Source organism: Narcine bancroftii, chromosome 3 (assembly GCF_036971445.1).
Source record: "Narcine bancroftii isolate sNarBan1 chromosome 3, sNarBan1.hap1, whole genome shotgun sequence".
NCBI lineage: Eukaryota > Metazoa > Chordata > Chondrichthyes > Torpediniformes > Narcinidae > Narcine > Narcine bancroftii.
This window is the reverse complement of record NC_091471.1, coordinates 266,531,211-266,540,441: the sequence shown is the minus strand read 5'-3', so window position 1 is coordinate 266,540,441 and position 9,231 is coordinate 266,531,211. Positions and strand designations below refer to the sequence as shown.

The 9,231-nt window shown below is 44.2% G+C and overlaps 1 long non-coding RNA gene across 1 annotated transcript; it reads left to right on the top strand.

Annotated features, from left to right (window-relative positions):
* Positions 1-277: 277 nt before the first annotated feature.
* On the top strand, positions 278-8,933 carry LOC138758727 (uncharacterized). Its single transcript, XR_011354404.1, has 5 exons — positions 278-687; positions 5,492-5,570; positions 6,214-6,273; positions 6,813-7,195; positions 8,567-8,933. It is a non-coding gene; the product is annotated as an uncharacterized lncRNA (long non-coding RNA).
* The last annotated feature ends 298 nt before the right edge of the window (positions 8,934-9,231 follow it).

Here is a 9,231-nt window from a genome sequence, read left to right as displayed (position 1 = left end):
TTTTGCAGGATGATTCTGTGCACATGGTTTCCTCCAAAATAACTGACTGCAGTGTAATTCTGTAAGAGAAGCATGGGATTCCTTCTGGTTTCCTCTCATAGACCAAAGGCACACGCTGTTGGTCAGATAAATGTTATCTATCAATTCTCGTGCAGTGGGGTTGCAGAAAAATCAGGTGCCAGGAACAGACTGGCATATGGAAGTAAACAGATTCTGGGGAAACAAGGTTTCTCAGAAAATTAATATGCCATTCCTTTTTGTAAGGTGGTATAAAATATTGCAATAGTTACAATTTGCCCTGAGAACGGAATAGGTGATTTGCAAAGACAAAATGGAAATAAAATTCCGGAAATGATGCAGAAAACAGCTGTTCAAGCGAGTTACATGTTTCGGAGGAAATTAATTGGTTTCACTTCTTAGCAGTTGTATTGACTGTGTATGACTGTACTCTTGATGTTCAAAGATCGCTGGCCACAATACGAGGTCCTGCATGTATTAAAGTTGTGGAAAACCAATTACATTTTAACTAGGCTGCCTTGTGCACTGATTATCTTAATGTCTCCCAGGCACAAACAGTGAAAGAAAACTCTGAACGCAGCACTCTTAACAGCTGTAGATGTCAGTCATTCACCCAAGCTAGAAGGGCAGTCAAAGGCACAGAAACAGATCACATTAACAGAGGTTCAAGTAAGTCACGTGCCATGTTATTTTTTTAAAAATGGAATAGTCACAGCTTGCTGTCCCTTCAGCCAGACGCAGGCACGTGGAAGGAGTCACAGCAAGGCGAACAAGTGACAAGCACAATGGGTCTATAATCCCATTCATCAGGGGACCTTCATCACACAAAAGGTTATGCACAGAGCTGAGGTCTGCACTGAATTTCCATTTCAATTTCAGGGTCGGAGAAAGTCTAACATCAGAAGAATATGGCTCTGGCTAATTTTGCAGTAATGGATTGTTGTGGTGGGGGGGGGGGACGGTAGGTGTAGGTGGAGGAGGAATTAGGATAATGAGGAGAGATCAGGGGTACATTTTTTATGCAGAGTTGTGGATGCCAGAGGAGGAGGCTGAAACATTAGGGGCATTTAAGAGACTTCTAGACAGGCCCACGGATGGAAGAAAAATGGAGGGTAACAGGGTAAGGAGGGTTTAGTACTTTAAGGAATCTATGGGTCGGCACAATATTGAGGGCCAAAGGCCCTATATTGTGCTGTAGTGTTCTTGATTCTGTGCTCTATCTTCTCGACCTCAGCCACATTGATGGAATTATTTTTAATTGCCCTCCAGTGCCCTTTCTTCACCTGGGTCACTACATTGTTTGGCAGAGTCCACAGAGGACTTCCTGCCAGGTGAAATGACCTGCTAACAGGGAAGAGCCGGAATTTTGGTTGGTTTAACTTTTCTCCTAAACCAGGCTCCGATAACTCAGCACAATCTGAGCAACAATAACTTGCATCTTCCTTGCTGTGACTTTATCCTTCCAGCAACACGTACCATCCAGTCCCCATCAGAGAGCGGAAACTCAGGGCCAACACTTGAACTCGCGGTATAATGCTTAAAGAGGGTCCAGATACAATTATTTCAAAACTAAAGTGAGAAAATGGATTATAAAACCATACATGACCTTGGACAAAGCAGAAAATTTCAGGAAATTTTCCAGTGATGGTGTAAAAATGCCGAGACTGATTTTTTTATTTATATTTTTTTTATTATTTGAGACTGAATTTATTATGTAAATTCCATCCCGTCATTTTTCCACTGGGATCCCTACACATTTTTACAAGCGGTTGCAATGTAAATTGACTGAGGCCACTCTGTATGAAACAGGCCTAATAAATACAACGTCCCCGCTCCGACAAACACCGCAATACAGGAAGGCTGTGTAAAAGTGCCCCTGTGTAAACGACCACATTGGGACACACCGGAGGTAAGTATGCTCCATTTTTTTGGAATAATTTCTGTGTAAAAATGCCAACTGTTGTGGGGAATAGCTGCTCAGGCACCAATGTGATTATCACTAGATAGAATATTCAGATGGTGTTAATTCTGGGATAATTAACGGCCATGCTCGGGGAAAACTTCTCTTCTCCAAAATAGTGACAATCAATCTTTAACATCCATTTGATAGGTCACTCAGGGCCTTGAAATAACAATGTAAGAAATAGCAGCAGGATGAGGCCTTTTGGCCCTTTGATCCTGTCCTACAATTCAATAAGTTCATGGCTGATGCTTTACCTCCATATCCCGGGAATTCCATTACATCCAAAAGGAATCAACAGTAAAATCTCTCTTATCCAGCATTCAAGCAACCAGCAAAAAAAAAAGAGAAAATAAATAGGTAAAAAATACAAAAGTTTAAAATTAGCGTCCCTCGTGGGTAGTTCGCCGTTCCATGTCACATGCAATCTTAAGCAACTGGAAAATTCACTTATCCGGCATCATAGGTTCCAGATAGAGGGTTTTACTGTATTTTTAAACTTAAATTTTTAAAATGTAATCAGTATCCAGCTCTTTTGGCCCGTGTTGCCCAATTACACCCAATTGACCTACAGCTCTGAGTATGTTTTTTGAACGGTGGGAGGGAACTGGAGCACCTGGAGGAAACCCACACAGACACAGGGAGAACGGACAAACTCCTCTCAGACAGCGCAGGATTCCAACCCCAGCCATGATCAATGGTGCTGTAACAGCCCTATTGATAAGGGCTTTGCAGATACTCAAGAACTAACTCTCCAGTGGCTTCTTGGATAGAAAATTCCAAAGGTTGAAAATACCACAGGGGGCACGGTTAGTGCAATGCTATTACAGCGCCAGTGACCCATGTTTGAATCTGGGAAGGCTCTCCTCCCCCCCCCACCCCTTCTCCAAAGGGCTCTCATTTCCCCCCCACCCCTTCTCCAAAGGGCTCTCCTTCCCCCCCCACCCCTTCTCCAAAGGGCTCTCCTTCCCCCCCCCACCCCTTCTCCAAAGGGCTCCCCTTTCCCCCCAACCCTTCTCCAAAGGGCTCTCCTTTCCCCCCCAACCCTTCTCCAAAGGGCTCTCCTTTCCCCCCCCAACCCTTCTCCAAAGGGCTCTCCTCCCCCCCCACCCCTTCTCCAAAGGGCTCTCCTCCCCCCCCACCCCTTCTCCAAAGGGCTCTCATTTCCCCCCCACCCCTTCTCCAAAGGGCTCTCCTTCCCCCCCCTACCCCTTCTCCAAAGGGCTCTCCTCCCCCCCCCCCCACCCCTGTAAGGAGCTTGTCCATTCTCCTCATGTCTCTGCACTCCGGTTCCCTCACACGTACGGGGATTGTAAGTTAACTGATGTATTAGGTTGGCACGGGCCCATGGGCCAGAAGGGCCTGTACCACCCTTTATGTTTAAATTAAAAATTAATTATGGAAGAAGAAATATATTCTCATTCCCGTCCTAATTGGCCGGGTTCCTTTGATTGAGACGGATCCTTGATTCTAGGCACCCTGGCTGGGGAAGATATCAACTCCAGCTTTTACTCACAAGATTCTCTCCAACTGAAGTTTCACTTATCATTATTTTAAAGTTTTGAGAGCATAAAAAAGTCTATTTAATAATTGGTGTCATTTTAAAAATGACTTTGAATACTCTTCCAGGCATGCGCTAGAAAGTGACTGGATTATTCACACCCAGAGTCGGCATTTGTAGGAAGGGATTTGAATTTCTTTTCAAGTGAAATGCCTGAGCTGGTCTCCGCAAATTTAACTCTCCAGGCAGTGCGGCAGATGCCATCCGTAGGCGCTGTGACCTTTTTCCCCTGCCCACCCCCCCTCTCTAAACCTGCCTCTTCCACACACACACTTTGCATCATGAACCTGTCAGAGGCAGTAAAAGCATCGGAAGCCCGCAGATAAATTTTATGGTCAGAATAAATCTCATTTCTTTGGCAACAGAAAGACGTTTGCCAATAATTACACACACTCCCTTGCCTCTATTCATTCTGAGGGAGCCGAGGCTTCATGTGCCTGCTCCTGTTTTCTATTCAATCAGATTTCAATGGCAGAGAAAGAAAGGAGACCTCCTCAAGCAGCTGTGACTGAGTCAGACAGATGAGCCACACACACCAGCTGATCCTGACACAAGCTCCGCACTGCCCAACAATTGGCATTTTGTCCAGTAACTCACATTCCGCGGGTTCAAAACTGCCTTCAAACAAAACTGCCTTCAAATAACCTGCTCCGCTCAACCACGTTGCTGCTTGTGAGATCAGGAGTTTTGGTGAGATTCACTGACAACCAGAAATATATACAACTTCAGTGGGGAGGGAAATCGCTCCACCAACGTGTGTGAAAAGTAACTCTCCAGACTTGTGGAGGAAAGATCTACTTGAGTATGAACAACTTTATCAGTATTTGGAAAAAAAACTCTCCAGACTTATGGAGGAAAGGTCTACTTGAGTATGAACAACTTTACGTATTTGGAAAAGAAGGATTTGCATTTACAAAGTGCTTTTCCCTTCACTCTCAAATTGCGGATTGAAGTACTTGTGGGTATTGTTGTTCAATGTAGAAAACAAGGTAACCATGTTGTGCAAACAAAGCAAGGTTCCCCAAATAACAATGTGATCATAAAAGCCAGATGATCTCAATTTTCATGAATGAAAAAATGGGGCTAAATATGCGACATTGAGGTAAATTTTGTTTTCCTTTCATGGGAAGATTTACTTACAATAGTAAAGGGCAGCACGGTTACCGTAGCGGTTAGTGCAACGCTGTAAACAGTGTCAGCGATGGGGACCTGGGTTCGAATCCTGCCTTCCCTGGAAGGAGTTTGTACATTCTCCTCATGTCTGCGTGGATTTTCCTCGGGACCTCCAGTTTCCTCCCACCATTCAAAACGTACATTTTGAGGTCAATTGGGCGTAATTTGGGTGACATGGGCTTGTGGGCCGAAAGGGCCTATTACTGTGTTGTATGACTACACTTAACATTTTTAAAAAGCTTAGTAATTGCCAAATGTTCTTCCTAATGTTATCCCATTTCCCCTGAACAGTGCCATCTGTCCGATCTGAAATGGCCTTTCTTTCAACATACCTTTAGGCAGCAGGTATCAATTTGCCACTGAGCTAGACTGCAGTCAGTATCAGTCCCTTCATCACCATATCTGCACTTTCCAGCAAGGACTTTGCAATCGGGAGCTGAGCGAGAATAAACCAAGAAGTGAAACATGAATTTAACATGAGTCAGACTGTATCCTAGAGTTGAAGGGCAAACATCACTGAACTTCAGATAAATTTTATATTAAAGGCAATCAGCTTGGGGAATGAAATGGTTCTTTAAAGGGTGCTGCAATGTCAGAGGTCCTGACTGTTGAGGTATTATACCATGGGGAGTGGGGGGGGGGGGGGTGGGGAGGGAGAGTGGATATACCACATTATGTTTTTTTTATGTATAATCTTTTATTAATTGAATGTTACTGTAGGGTTTTTTCTTAAAATTTTTAAATAAAATATTTTTTAAAAAGTAATCTACCACCCACAGGTCCTGTCTCAAGGGGTTTCAAAGATGTTGTGACACCTCAGATTTATCTGACTTCAGGACAAGATGCCCGAGTTGCTAGGTCAGCATTGCACTCCTCTTTAATATTCCAAGTGCACAGACTCGTGTTGGGGGGACTGCAGATTTCTGGTGTTTACTTTGTGAATACATTGTGCAGTAATTGTCATTGTAATTCAATAAGGAGGACAGACGCGTGCCTAGGGACAGACTGCCGGGGTTTCTATTCTGTTCTGTTAGTAATCTCATTGTAATGTTCGGAGTGCGGTGGTGCTTTGCACCTGTTCCTGTGGCCTCCCATTCAGGCCCTTGTCAATGCCAGAAAACAATGCAGGTGTACCAGCACCGTCTGCCAGTCCATGTTAAAGGGACTTGTTTGTCAAACTAGGAAGCAGGGGGGAGAGAACACCCTTAGAGACACTCGGGCAGGACACAATGGTTTTACATGTGTTGCCGAAGAGTAAAGGGCATCTCCATCAACATCGGCGTAAGTCATCATCCTAAGCAATGAGCAATTCCCCTTACTCCTACTAAGCGGTGGTTGGGATGCCTTGTAATTAATTTCCATGCCAAGGCTGAGTCACTCAATTCTCCAATTAATATTTTTATTTACAAATGTTTTATTAGTTCTCTTCTATTGCAGAAGGCATTGGAATGAGTTTGCTCATGGGTTCCTCTATTTTCTCTTTTCCTCAATGACCATGCAGTGAGTGTCCGTCTTGAGGAGTGCAAGCAAAATCATTTTCATCCATGGTCCAAGTCCTCGGGTATGGAAATCTTGGCTGGATTCCTTTCCTTTCCCTTCTTTTACCCATGGCTATCAGAGTTGATGGGATCCCATCTCATCTCTTCTGACTTGCAGCATTGAACGCTCCAGACATACCAGCAAAGATGCAGAATATTCTTCTGTTTGATCAATGTTTGTTGTGAGTAATAAATGTCCAAATTCTGAACAAATTCCCTAAATTTTGTTCTTTTTTAAATTATTACTATGTAGAAGGAAACCAATTGATCTCACATGCAGAACAACCCTTTCAGACCCAATTTTCCACAGCCTTTGTCAACAAAACGATGGACTCGTTTTGTACTTTATTGATTTTCTTTCTCTCTGTATTGCTTTCAGTTTGTTTACATTCTTTATCTGTTCAGAGTAGAGGTTTTTTTTGTTTGCCTTGCTGCAGGAAAAAGAATTTAAGAGTTGTATGGGATGTCATGATGTTACTCTGAGAATAAATCTGAAATCTTTCATGCTAACCCAATTCATTTTGAAATGTTCTAATTGACTCTTTTCACATTATTCTGACAGGTGGTGAAGTCTGGATGATAACTGATGAAGGGCTCAAGACCAAAATGTTGTTATGTATCTTTATCTTTGCACTGTACCTTGTTTGGAGTGTTCACTCCAGCACAGAAATCAGGCCATTCGGCCCTTCTGGTCTGTGCTAAAGCATTATTCCGCTAGTCCCATCAACCTGCACCCCGTCTATAACCCTCCAGATCTCTCCCATCCATGTATCTATCCAATTTATTCTTAAAAATTAAGATTGAACCAGCATTTGCGACATCAGATGGCAGCTCCCACTGAGTGAAGAAGTTCCCCCTGATGTTCCCCCTAAACCTTTCCCCTTCATCTGCTGAGGTTCCTCAGCATTGAGTTTTTACTTCATTCAAAGAGTCTATAGATCAGAGGTGAGTAGTGTTACCTTTTTTTCCCTCTGATATATCATAGACTGAAGACTGAATGATAAATCTTGGTATCAGCCTGGTATCAGATAAATAGTCAACGATGAATCACAAACTGTTTACTAACTCAGCTAAATACCAGATCATTTATATATAGTATTTGTAAGACAGATCATTTAACACCATACTTCACATGAACATGACTGGGGCTGCCTGCTACATAAATTAGAGGGCAGTGTTATCAGATGATGATCCCTCTCACAGTAGCCTGTGTGTTCATGCATGCTAGTGAAATAACATAGCAGGTTGAAACAAGTCAATGCTTGGGTGAAACTGGAGTCACGTTCATCTATAACTAAAAGTGTACTGAGGATTCTACTTTTTTGTTCATCAAAGAGAAGGAAACATTCCAAATGCAGGCTACAGAAAATATGTTCATGCATTGGGGTGACATATGCCATATATTCTCGTGTGAAAGTCAAATTTTGTAGATCATTTTTTAAATTTATGGGCTTGCCTATTACATGGATGCTACTTTTGAGGGGCGCAGCCGAGATAGGTAAACTGGTTGACCGTTTTGAGTTTTGTGTGCCCGATGGAGATGTGGGGGGGCTGGTAATCATGGTGGGGAGCTGGCTGATGGAGGACCTACGTTTTCTTCAGGCTGACTTCCAGGCCAAACATTTTAGCAGTTTCCGCAAAGCAGGACGTCAAGCGCTGAAGAGCTGGCTCTGAATGGGAAACTAAAGCGGCATCGTCTGCAAAGAGTAGTTCACGGACAAGTTTCTCTTGTGTCTTGGTGTGAGCTTGCAGGCGCCTCAGATTGAAGAGACTGCCATCCGTGCGGTACCGGATGTAAACAGCGTCTTCATTGTTGGGGTCTTTCATGGCTTGGTTCAGCATCATGCTGAAGAAGATTGAAAAGAGGGTTGGTGCGAGAACACAGCCTTGCTTCACGCCATTGTTAATGGAGAAGGGTTCAGAGAGCTCATTGCTGTATCTGACCCGACCTTGTTGGTTTTCGTGCAGTTGGATAATCATGTTGAGGAACTTTGGGGGACATCCGATGCGCTCTAGTATTTGCCAAAGCCCTTTCCTGCTCACGGTGTCGAAGGCTTTGGTGAGGTCAACAAAGGTGATGTAGAGTCCTTTGTTTTGTTCTCTGCATTTTTCTTGGAGCTGTCTGAGGGCAAAGACCATGTCAGTAGTTCCTCTGTTTGCGCGAAAGCCGCACTGTGATTCTGGGAGAATATTCTCGGCGACACTAGGTATTATTCTATTTAGTAGAATCCTAGCGAAGATTTTGCCTGCAATGGAGAGCAACGTGATTCCCCTGTAGATTGAGCAGTCTGATTTCTCGCCTTTGTTTTTGTACAGGGTGATGATGGTGGCATCAGATGCAAGGATCGACAATGAGATAGACAACAGACTCGCCAAGGCAAATAGCGCCTTTGGAAGACTACACAAAAGAGTTTGGAAAAACAACCAACTGAAAAACCTCACAAAGATAAGCGTATACAGAGCCGTTGTCATACCCACACTCCTGTTCGGCTCCGAATCATGGGTCCTCTACCGGCACCACCTACGGCTCCTAGAACGCTTCCACCAGCATTGTCTCCGCTCCATCCTCAACATCCATTGGAGCGCTTACATCCCTAACGTCGAAGTACTCGAGATGGCAGAGGTCGACAGCATCGAGTCCACGCTGCTGAAGATCCAGCTGCGCTGGATGGGTCACGTCTCCAGAATGGAGGACCATCGCCTTCCCAAGATCGTGTTATATGGCGAGCTCTCCACTGGCCACCGTGACAGAGGTGCACCAAAGAAAAGGTACAAGGACTGCCTAAAGAAATCTCTTGGTGCCTGCCACATTGACCACCGCCAGTGGGCTGATAACGCCTCAAACCGTGCATCTTGGCGCCTCACAGTTTGGCGGGCAGCAACCTCCTTTGAAGAAGACCGCAGAGCCCACCTCACTGACAAAAGGCAAAGGAGGAAAAACCCAACACCCAACCCCAACCAACCAATTTTCCCCTGCAACC